Genomic DNA, 12,782 nt, shown 5'->3' with positions numbered 1-12,782 from the left:
TAGGAGGTAAGGCTTTCAAATGCTATTATGAGACCAAATTTCCAGATTAATCTGTCATCCTACCCTGAATTAGAGAATAAAAATACTAGACAGCCAAATAAGTGAGAACAGGCTTAATTTCAATTAATTACTGATTTAGGTTAGTGAGCTCAACTGTCTCTAATTCCCATAGGAAAATATCTCATAGATATGAATTGTTCTACAGTGATGGTATGACTTTTGTAATTTTAATGATTTTAACCACATGGTCTTGATCCAAGAAATTCTCTCCCATAAAAGCATGCCACATTGAAGCCCTAGCTTAAAATAAGCATATAAATTCAGCCCCATAACAAACAATAATGACATCCTTAGTTTCCAGAATAGGGGTAATGGTTAGTTTTATATCTGACCTTATCACTTGCAGGGATTAGCTTCAATTTACCTGAGACCTATATGTTAAGAGGGTGTTACATAAAGGTCACTGGAAGTTAAAATATGACCCCCTGCAAGCAACACTCCATTATGTGGTGATGATGACGGCGCCAAACAGCTTTCATACTGAAAAGGGAAAGTCAGTCATAATCTCACAGTCAGAAGGCATAAAAGAGCATACTATTTAGTAAATAGGTTTTACAACCGTACAATAACAATAAAAGCACATTCTCATTTATCTTTATTCAAAGAATACAAATTTAGAGAATCTGTGGTGGCTCAACAGTAAAGAATCCGCCTGTCAATGAAGAAGACACAGGTTTGATTGGAGAATGCAATGGCACCCCACTCCAGTACTGTTGCCTGGAAAATCCCATGGACGGAGGAGCCTGGTGGGCTGCCGTCCATGGGGTCGCAAAGAGTCGGACACGACTGAGCGACTTCACTTTCACTTTTCACTTTCATGCATTGGGGAAGGAAATGGCAACCCACTCCAGTGTTCTTGCCTGGAGAATCCCAGGGATGAGGGAGCCTGGTGGGCTGCCATCTATGTCTACGGGGTCGCACAGAGTCGGACACGGCTGAAGCAACTTAGCAGCAGCAGCTTTGATCTGTCATCTGGGGAGATCCCACAAGCCCCAGAGCAACTAAGCCATGGTACCACAACTATTGTGGCTGTGCTCGAGAGCCCGGGAGCAACGACCGCTGAGCCCACCTGCTGCAGCTACTGCAGTCTGCATGCCCTAGAGCCTGTGCGCCACCACAATGAGAGGCCTGCACAGGAGAAGCCACTGCAATGAGAAGCCTGCACACTGCAACTAGAGAGTAGCCCTGGCTCTGTGCATCTAGAGAAATGCCTATGCAGCAACAAAAACCCAGCACAGCCACAAATTTTAAAAAAATTATTTTTGAAAGAATATGAATTTAACGCTTTACATCAGAACTCATTGCAACTCAGGATGGTGCTGACACTAAGACAATAAAAAAAATATACTAAACTATTCTTGAGGCATAGTTACATAAAGCTGATTAAATGACATTAACTCAGATCCAAAAAAGAACCAACGAATTTTCATGACTGTGGACCAACTGGGTTATATCTTTCTGCCATACTAGAAACTGCTCAGAAAGAAACAAAATATTCATGACACCTCACTCAAAAGGAAATGGATGTCTCAGTGTTATTAAATTGACCCTTCCTGACTTCCTTAACTTTTCCATAATGACTAGCATCATAACAGCTAGGAACACATTGGTTTCAACAGAATCAGAAACATAGATAGGCATGCATACCACATTGCTTCTAATACAGCAATAAGAAAATGAAGGTCTTTGCTTCTCCAAACCAGCAGCCTCTAACATACACGCAACAACATTAGAAAGTGAACCCATAGATCTGTCTCATGTTCTTAACACAGCTTAACTGTGGTAAATCTGTGAACAACTTACTCCCTTAACTTAAATTCATTTTCTGCTTTAGAAACTGGAGGAGAGGTGGCTTAGCCTTTTCATTCCACCTGGCCTCCGTGAGTAAATGTCAAGATACTGCGGCCTGCTAACCAGCCACAAAAGAGAACAATATGTAGTAAATAAGAATATGGAGAATGGAGTCAGTTTATCGTGACTTCAAAGCAATCACTCACTAATTATGTAGCCACAGGCACTTCACTTAACCTTTACCATTCACCTCTATAAACGAATCTAAGAGTTGCCACCCTGTAAGCACCCTTAGCAAGTGTTAAGTGAGGTAATATACGTTTAGCATACATGAGTGAGTGAGTGCCTGACTGAAAGTTGCTCAGTCATGTCTGACTCTTTGTGACCCCATGGACTATATAGCCCATGAATTCTCAAGGCCAGAATACTGGAGTGGGTAGCTTTTCCCTTCTCCAAGGGATCTTCCCAACCCAGGGATCGAACCCAGGTCTGCCGCATTGCAGGCAGAGTCTTTACCAAATGAGCTAAGGGAAGCCCTAGCGTACATGACAGGATAATAAATGCAATTTACCATTAGTGACACTGATGGTAACGTTGTTGTTAGTGGTAACTAGGATATAGCCTCTGGTAATAATATTTTGATTCAGAGTATAGATAACTTGTAGGGCTTCTATTAGAGTAATAAAATCATAATGACTTAAAACACTTTTCACTATTTAATTCAGTTCAGTCGCTCAGTCATGTCTGACTCTGAGTGACCCCATGTTCTGCAGCACCCCAGGCTTCCCTTGTCCATCACCAACTCCCAGAGATTACTCAAACTCATGTCCATTGAATCAGCGATGCCATCCAACAATCTCATCCTCTGTCGTTCCCTTCTCCTCCCACCTTCAATCTTTCCTAGCATTAGGGTCTTTTCAAATGAATCAGGTGGTCAAAGTATTGGAATTTCAGTTTCAGCATCAGTCCTTCAAATGAATACTCAGGAGTCATCTCCTTGAGAATGGACTGATTGGATCTCCTTGCAGTCCAAGGGACTCTCAAGAGTCTTCTCCAACACCACAGATCAATTCTTCGGCACTCAGCTTTCTTTATAGTCCAACTTTTACATCCATACATGACTACTGGAAAAATCATAGCTTTGACTAGACCAACATTTGTAGGCCAAGTAATATCTCTGCTTTTTAGTATGCTGATCATGGCTTTCCATCCAAGGAGCAAGCGTCTTTTAATTTCATTGCTGTAGTCACCATCTGCAGTGATTCTGGAGCCCCCCAAAATAGTCTCTCACTGTTTCCATTGTTTCCCCATCCATTTGCCATGAAGTGATGGGACAAGATGCCATGATCTTAGTTTTCTGAATGCTGAGTTTTAAGCCAACTTTTTCATTTTCCTCTTTCACTTTCATCAAGAGGCTCTTTAGTTCTTCTTCATTTTCTGCCATAAGAGTGGTGCCATCTGCATATCTGAGGTTATTGATACATCTCCTGGCAACCTTGATCCTAGCTTGGGCTTCATCTAGCCTGGCATTTCACATGATGTCCTCTGCATAGAAGTTAAATAAGCAGGGTGACAATATACAGCCTTGACATACTCCTTTCCAGTCTGTTGTTCCATGTCTAGTTCTAACTGTTGCTTCTTGACCAGCATACAGATTTCTCAGGAGGCAGGTCAGGTGGTGTGGTATTCCTCTCTCTTTAAGAATTTTCCACAGTTTGCTGTGATCCACACAGTCAAAGGCTTTGGCATAGTCAATAAAGCAGATGTTTTTCTGGAACTCTTTTGCAGTTTCAGTGATCCAATGGATATTGGCAACTTGATCTCTGGTTTCTCTGCCTATTCTAAAACCAGCTTGAACACCTGGAAGTTCAGAGTTCATGTACTGTTGTAGCCTGACTTGGAGAATTTTGAGCATTACTTTGCTAACATGTGAGATGAGTGCAATTGGGGAGTAGTTTGAGCATTGTTTGGCATTGCCTTTCTTTGGGAGTGGAATGAAAACTGACCTTTTCCAGTCCTGTGGCCACTGCTGAGTGTTCACATTTGCTGGCATATCAAGTGCAGCACTTTCACAGCATCATCTTTTAGGATTTGAAATAGTTCAACTGGCATTCCCTCACCTCCACTCGCTTTGTTCATAGTGATGCTTCCTAAGGCCCACTTGACTTCACATTCCAGGATGTCTGGCTCTAGGTGAGTGATCACACCATTGTGGTTATCTGGGTCATGAAGATCTTTTTTGTACAGTTCTGTGTATTCTTGCCACCTCTTCTTAATATCTTCTGCTTCTGTTAGGTCCATACCATTTCTGTTCTTTATTGTGCCCATCTTTGCATGAAATGTTTCCTTGGTATCTCTAATTTTCTTGAAGAGATCTCTAGTCTTTCCCGTTCTATTGTTTTCCTCTATTTCTTTGCACTGATTACTGAGGCTTTCTTATCTCTCCTTGCTATTCTTTGGAACTCTGCATTCAAATGGGTATATCTTTCCATTTCTCCTTTGCCTTTCTCTTCTCTTCATAGCTATTTGTAAGGCCTCCTCAGAGAGCCATTTTGCTTTTTTGCATTTCTTTTCTTGGCGATGGTCTTGATCCCTGCCTCCTGTACAATGTCACAAACCTCTGTCCACAGTTCTTCAGGCACTCTGTCGATCAGAGCTAATCCCTTGAATCTATTTGTCACTTCTACTGTATAATCATAAGGGGTTTGATTTAGGTGATAGCTGAAGGGTCTCGTGGTTTTCCCTACTTTCTTCAATTTAAGTCTGAATTTGTCAATAAGGAGTTCATGATCTGAGCCACAGTCAGCTCCCAGTCTTGTTTGTGCTGACTGTATTTACTGGTGAAACAACATTAATAGATTTTAAACACTCTACTAAATAGGAGAGGTTTTTGTTTTTTAGGTGTGGGTGGACCATGGTAGATTGATAACAAAACATCTTCCATTCTCATGCATCCACATGCTTTGGCAGATGACTTTACGTTTATTTCCTCACTTCTTCAATCTGGTCAGCTTTTGACCAACAGTGTGAGCTCTGCGTTGAGGCTTCAAGAACTCATGCATGTTTTATTCTCTCTTTTGGAACTCTGCTCAGTATAGACTGCACTAGCCTACCAGAAGATGAGTGACATCTCCACCATCACCCTCTATAATTCCGGCCAACAGCCAGCCAGCCACCAGTGTGGAAGGACAGCCACCTTAAATGAGCCAGGCCCAGATGACCTGCCAGTTGGACACACGTCTAAGAGCCAGCCTGATTAGCATCCGTCCAAGACTGGTTAAGATCAGCAGAACTGCTTGTATCTTGCCTGGGGTTCAGGACACCCTACCCCAAAACATGCACTTTGACGTATTGAGTATTGTAAGCTGAAGGAATTTTAGGAATGGGAAGGCCTGAAGGACTCTTTGACCTTCCCCTGAAGCAAATTCATAAAACCTTCACATAAGAGCTGCCCTCCCTCTACCACGAGGAAAAGGAACATCCTTATCTCTGAAGATGGAGGGATGCTGCCAAGAATCGAAATAAACAGACCTTGCCAAGTTTCCTGCAGGTCACTGCACTTAGCTCAGATGCCTTTTTTTCTAACACATTTCTACAACTTTCTGCTCTTTCTCAAATGTAGCATGAAAAAAACTCAGGTATAACCACTTGTTCAGGTCTTTATTTCCTTATGAGGGCTCCCATATCACATAAAACTTAGATTAACAGAAACATGCAACTTTGTTTAATATGCCTTTTGTTTCAGAGACCCACTCAAGAGGAGTAAAAGAGTAAAGGAAAAGTATATATTTATATTTCATCCTCTATATACCAGAACAAACGGTAGACTAAGCAACAATAACAAATGTTTATTGTATGAAATCAACCTGTTTTAGCATGGCTGCAATGCAGAAAGGGCTAACCAATATAGTGCAGAAAGAATAAAAGAATTGATAAAGTATTGATAAATGCTGAAGTCATGCAATATATATATATGGAAATTCTTTATTTTGAGGTATATGTTAATATTTCCACAGTAAAGACATTTTTAATGTTTATTCAATCAATGGAAATCAGAGATTATCCTGAAGTATTCCAATAGCAGTAAGGAGATGCCTTAAGGCAAAACAAAGTCTTGAGAACTTCCACTAGCTTACTTGTAGAACAAAAGACAATAGGAAGAAAGGTTCCTTTAAGGCTACCATGCTATCCAGACCTCTTCTGTTTGAACTAGATTCATAAAATTTCTAATCCCTTTGAGTGTATCTCTATTCCACACATTCTGAACAACAATTATATAATATAACACAATGCTTGTTTCTTATTGCTTTATGAGTTTGTAATGTCATGGTCCAACTAAAGAAAACATAAACCCAAAATATAGTAATTATTTTAATCTGGGTAGCTGTTAGTAGAATACTTGATGCCTTCTGGTATTTCTTTCATGCGTTGAGTCTTAACTCACTGATTTTGCATCGTTTCTATTGGAGTCTGCTTTAAATTCCATTAATGAAGTATAAGAAAGGCAAAAAGGAATAGAATAAATCAAGATTACATTTTCACACTGAACTATTATATGCTACCTTTCTAAATTGAAGAGAAACACAAGTATTTTTAAATTAAATGTCTTGTTGCTTTTGTTAACATATTCTGAATAATAATCATTCCTAACAGCCACTTGTTTTTTACACTTAACAGTAATGGTGTCATGTTTACTCAAAAACCTCTGACACTATTGTTCTCCAGAGGTCCTACTGAATTATGATCTGTTTCTTCCTTGAAGGAAATAATGTAACACAAATTCATATAATTTCATCTCAAAATACGGATATTCCTACTTCCTTTTAAAATGAACCAGAAACTGACCAGTGAGGTAATGGATCAAAAACAGCTTAGAAGGCAGCTAGTTCAAGATACTAAAATTTATCTTGGTGGTATTTTTCACATTCTTGCTATTTTCTGTTAATAATTTTTCACAAACATGCTCAGGTCAAATTTCTAAAGAGAATATATAATAAATCAGCTTCAAAAGAAAAAAAAAGACTCTCGTGATCACTGTTTCTAAAAGCCTTATTTCTACTGCAGCAGCTACACAAAGCAGCCATGTCAGCGGCTGTCCATCTGCCATTTCTAAAGAAGGCATAGAAGGTAATCAGCCCCCAAAAGTGCTGTGTTGACATTCCTCTTTACTGAGAAACAGCATGAAGTTGCTGCTGCCACCATGATTTCTAGGGGTCGGAAGTAACTTCATGCATGCTAAATCATTAAACAACATTTTTCAACTAAGAAGCTTGAAATAGATCAGCAACTTTTATTATAATCATCAGGAAGAGATATTATGACATTGGTATCCAAATTGCAGCTTTAAAAATAACTCAATGGATTTGTGTAATAGTCTGGCTTGGTGTCATATCATAGAATTATGTAAATTGCATTTTCTTTTCAAAAATAAGGGCTTGAGAATTAGTGACACTTTGTAACACAAAGTGTCTTATATAAAGCAATCTGACATTTTCAGGATGGGGTGGATGTCACCCTCACTTCCCTAGGACCTCAAGTGCCCCTTTACGCAACTCCCTTTTATGTGATTGTCAAGCTAAACGATTCCCTTCATTCCAAAATTAGGTCTTATAGGGAGGAAGTCCAGCATATTTCCATAAGCCTAAAGTGTGATCTGAATCACTCAACACCTTGAAACTGGGAAAGGATAAACACAAAGAAAATGAAAAGGCTTTTGTTCACTCACATGCTTGGCTAATACCATAAATCAATTTACAAGTGTCATAAACACGGTAATCCTGAAATAACTGTTAATGGGCTTTTTGCTCTGAAAACAAAGGAAATATTGTACATTACAGCTAAATCCATTCAAACTGTTTCATGTCACTGAAGTGACAAGACAAAAGAGTTGTTTGGAGTTATAATTCACCCTCCTGCAGGAGATGAAGGAAATGTAGATTTTCACTATGAGCGAATTGATTTTATTGGGAAAATGTCACCATTAATTAATAATTATGTTGGATAAACTAATATTAATATACCATTTGTTTGATTAAAGAGCAAAATACTGTGCTTGAACACTGGCAGGAGTAGAACTGAATCTAACATTTTTTGCCCGTTTTCCCTTTATTTACCTGTTTTCCCTTTATTTACCTGTAAACCCCAAATTCTTACCAAGCAGTATTCTGAGACAATATCTAATTCAAATCCTTTCAAAAGGGAAAAAAAGAAAAGAACCAGATCTCAAGGTCACTTGACTACAGCGATGGAGAAAATGGTCTCTCTTATACCCCGACATGTAACTCATGTACTGAGTCATTTCTCATAAACCTTTTACACAGTGATAATCACCTAGTGAACTTTTTAAAAATTGAGGAATAACACAGATGTTCTAAAGTACACAAAACTTAGGTGTACAGCTCAGTGAATTTTTGCATATGTATAAACTTGCGTCACCGCTTTTCAGACCGTTTAAGGAGTTCTAGTGACACAAAGCACTGTGTTAGCTTCCTTCCTAGAGGGACTCCAGATGACCAGTTCCCAAGAGAGCAAACCAGTTTGTGTTCCTCTAGCCTACTGTATCCAAATGAGGGTGGCATCTGGGTTATGTGGGGTGGGGGACATGTATAATTATAATTTTTATTTATAATTTTTAAAGAATTATATACAATTATAAAAATTATTACATTTTTTAAAAAGAAAATTTATTAAGAACATACATAGGTTTTAGATGGTTTTAATATGCCTTTGTTACTTTTCTGTATTAGTGAAATGTTTCTCATGTGCATGCTCTACCTATAAAACTAAAATAAGGGTTCTCAAGTTATTTTTCGCCCTTGCTTCACACACATATTTGTAAGAGATTTTATACTCCTCGGGGCACATGTCAGATCCTATCCGTCCTTATTCTGCATGTCAAAACCATAGGAGACACTCAATAAACCTTTATAAATAAATGAATGAATGAATTTCATATACTCATTCACAAAAGAATATATTCTGCATAAATGTGCAATGTTGATAAAACTCTAAATACATCTTTTTTGTTGTTTGTTCAAAGACAACTCAGAAATACAATTTTCCTAATTAGTCATTAAACTAAGCAAGGATTTGTATATGTAAAACACTGATGTAAACATTGCTAGGCTTGTTTCAATAACAACTGCTAACAGAAGTAGAACTTTCAATGAATATGACTAATTTTTATCAGGGTTTATTTGAGGCCAACTATTTGTATAGCTTTTAGTGGTTCTGACAATTGTCAACAGAAGTGAAGTACTACATTTTCTAAAATTTACTTTAGAATACTTCAACATGAACCATGTTAGAGTTGCATAGATATGATGTGTGTGTGTGTGTGCTAATTTGCTTCAGTCGTATCCGACTCTTTGCAATCCCATAAGCTGTAGTCTGCCAGGTTCCTCTGTCCACAGGATGCTCCAGGCAAGAAGACTGGAGTGGGTTGCCATGCCCTCCTTCCAAGGGATCTTCTCGACCCAGGGATTGAACTGGAGTCTCTCCTGACTCCTGCACTGGCAGGTGGGTTCTTTACCATAGTGCCACCTCTAACCCATAATCCTCCCAGATGGCTCAGTGATAAAGAATCTGCCTATGATGCAGGAGGTTCAGGTTTAATCCCTGGGTCAGGAAGAGTCCCTGGAGAAGAAAATGGCAACCCCCTCCAATATTCTTGCCTGGCAAATTTCATGGACAGAGGAGCCTGGCGGGCTAGGGGTCGCAAAGAGTCGGACACAACTTACCAACTAAGCATGCATGCATGCATAGTTTAGGTAATATTTGAAAGGTTTTAATCAAAACTCTTCTCAATTTCTAATCAAATGTAGAATTGGCTATTACAAGTGCTTCAGCTATCTTTATTTTTTTAAGTATCAGATGGCTTGTTCATCACCAGGAAAAATGTTACAAGAATGTTACATGGTAAAACAAATAGTGTTCAAGATATAGAAGGACTTGCTTGAAATATTTGTCCAGAAACAAGCACCCCTACATAAATAGGATATAAAAATCAAGCAAGCCCTACAGCCTACAATTCCACTGTACTCTTGGCTAAGAATCCTACTCATTCCTGCATTGACAGTCTTTTCCTCTTTCCAATTTAAAGAGTAGCTAAATACAGCAACTAGAACAGCGACTCAACAACACCTCTATGGATGCTTCCTGCAGAATTCTAACACAATGCCTTGTAAGTTTAGTGCCCAGGACTCCACTGAGCTGACAGAATAGAGGGTATAACTGAATATGGTGTACATGCTTGTGAGCACACATACATATGAGCACATGTGTACATTTGATGCTTAATAAATATTTATTTCCCTGGGAAACTTCTGCCTAAGACTGTCCATGTCCCAAAGCACCTGATAACCACGTTGAGAGAAGAATGAAAACCCTCATCTTCTTTTAAGACCTGGAAACTATCAGTATCTATAAAAATGATGAAAAAAAATGGATTGGGTCAAGATGCAAACATCAAGAAATTACTATATGATATGAACTTCCTATGTGGAGGCACTTTCAACAAAGATACTCACAAATCTGAAGAAGTTATATGCCATTAACCTTAACCTTGGCTTCTTTCAAAGGTATAAAGAATACATTCCAACCACTGGCACTTGAGTATGGTCTTATTTTTCCTTTAATATTCAAAAAGCACTTAAGGTTCTTATACTGACTGGGAGGGTCATCGCTGTTAACAATTGATAATGACTATCAAGCACATGAACAAGTCATTACCAAGTCATTCAGGGAGGACAGACTGGATGATGAAGATGACTAGACCACAATTTGGGGCATCTTGCTTCTTATTTTCTCTCTGTACTATTTCACAGTTCAGTTCAGCCCAGTTCAGTCGCTCAGTCATGTCCAACTCTTTGCAACCCCATGGACTGCAGTATGCCAGGCTTCCCTGTCCATCACCAACTCCTGGAGCTTACTCATGTTCATTGAGTTGTTGATGCCATCCAACCATCTCACAAACACTTGTTAATTGTTTGCATCTGTTCTGCTTTGCTCCCACATTTCTTTTTCCATTCTCTGAGGCAAAAGCATCCAAGGCAATTTATTGGTTAAAAATGCTAAAGACCATATAGTAATACTATAACTTTCAACTTATTTTCTCTTTAAATTTGTAGTTCATAAAGTATTCTTCTTGTTGATTCAAAACTCTTAGGTGCAATATAATGAAGCAAATCAACTATGATCAGTGAGTTCTGGGACACAGTAAGGAAATAATATTTATGCCTTGTCACAGTCTAGGGGTTGCCAAAGTGGGATTTCTTTATTCAAGTTTATAAAAAGGTTCAAGTATTTTTTTAAAAAGTCTAATAGATATACAAATGCCTAGTTGTTAGAAATTTAGAGCTGGCCACTAAACAAGTTCTAAAAAGCAATCCTATTCTTCAAGTCATAAAATTCAAAGTATGATTCCGAGGTACTTAAGAGAAATTTATAAAAAGCTTGCAATTTCATTTGGTTCATTAATTACTCTTATTATGGCACTATAAACATTAGATGGCATTAGAGCTAACAAAGTTGACTGATAATCCTTTCTACTCCTATGAGAAGAATTAATGCAGCATCCTGGGCTGATGACCTAGATCTCTAACCCCTTTTGATTTTGTAGTTGTTTTCCATGAACAAGAAATAAGAACAAGAAAACATCATCACCTTATACATCATTCAGAACTGATTACCTTGTTTATCTGTACTATAACTAGTTAGATACAACTTTCTGTGGTAGTTATATGGCTTCCGTAACACATACGTTAACAATGTGAAATAATCTTACACCATTTGATTCTAATATTAATACTTTTTAAATTGTATTCAGTGGGTATTATCATATAACATTTTAAAGTTTTTGTTTTTTGTCTTTTTTATAACAAAAATGTAGCCTTATGAAATTCTTATAGAAAATTAAATATGATACATATTCAAATAATATGTAATTATAATAATTAGATGAAAAGATTACACATGTCTCTTCTTCCTTACCCCAGCCAACACTTGAGGTATGACCACTTCCAAATATTTTTCTATGGAAACATGTTTTATATAATAATATATAATTTATCTATTTCTACACAAATGCTATCATGTATCTATGCGATTCTGTTGAGTGAAAAGGCAAGTTGTGAACAAAGAAGAACCAAAGAATGTGGGTTTACCAACCAGTTCCACAAGGTTTAAGTCATATCCCACTGCCTTTGCCCACCTGCTGTGCAACCAAAAGGAATTCAGGATGAAAAACAGGATGAGGCACTCGGTGTTTTGGATAGACGGGCCCTTAGATAGTCAGATGCATGGGCATCCCACGTGGCACAGTGGTAAAGAATCCGCCTGCCAATACAGGAGATGCACTTTCAATCCCTGGGTCAAGAAGATGCCCTGAAGAAGCAAATGGTAACCCATCCTGGTATTCTTGCCTGAGAAATCTGATGGACAGAAGAGCCTGGCAGGCTACAGTCCAAGCGGTTGCAAAGAGTCAGACACAACTGAAATTGTGTGCACATGTGATTAGAGAGAGAGAGAGAGAGATTGTTTCTTCTCTACCTCTTCAGAGAAGTTTTCTCATAGCTAAGTGAGTGGCTGCCTAAGGGCTACAGTCCTCAGTAAGGTCGCTGAATAAAACTTAAATCCAAGAGTCTTATCTTGTGTGTCTTTAAGGCAACACAATTATAAAGGCCTATTTATAGAACTAACACCTAAAGACCATGAGGCTTTTCCTGGGCAAGACATTTCTTTCTGCTCATTTCTGTTTAGGAAAAAAATGATTGAAAAAAATGGAAAGATTTTAAACTTCTCTGGCTAAAAATTATACTAAGAACCTGTGTCCCTGCCAGTTTTATGAACGTTTTTAAGTTCATCAGCATTCCCAACATGAATTCATTTGTTGGATATTTCCGAGTACAAAGAACATTCTCTCTGCTATAGAA

Source organism: Oryx dammah, unplaced genomic scaffold (assembly GCF_014754425.2).
Source record: "Oryx dammah isolate SB20612 unplaced genomic scaffold, SCBI_Odam_1.1 HiC_scaffold_9, whole genome shotgun sequence".
Classification (NCBI taxonomy): domain Eukaryota; kingdom Metazoa; phylum Chordata; class Mammalia; order Artiodactyla; family Bovidae; genus Oryx; species Oryx dammah.
Note: the sequence above shows the minus strand (reverse complement) of the source record.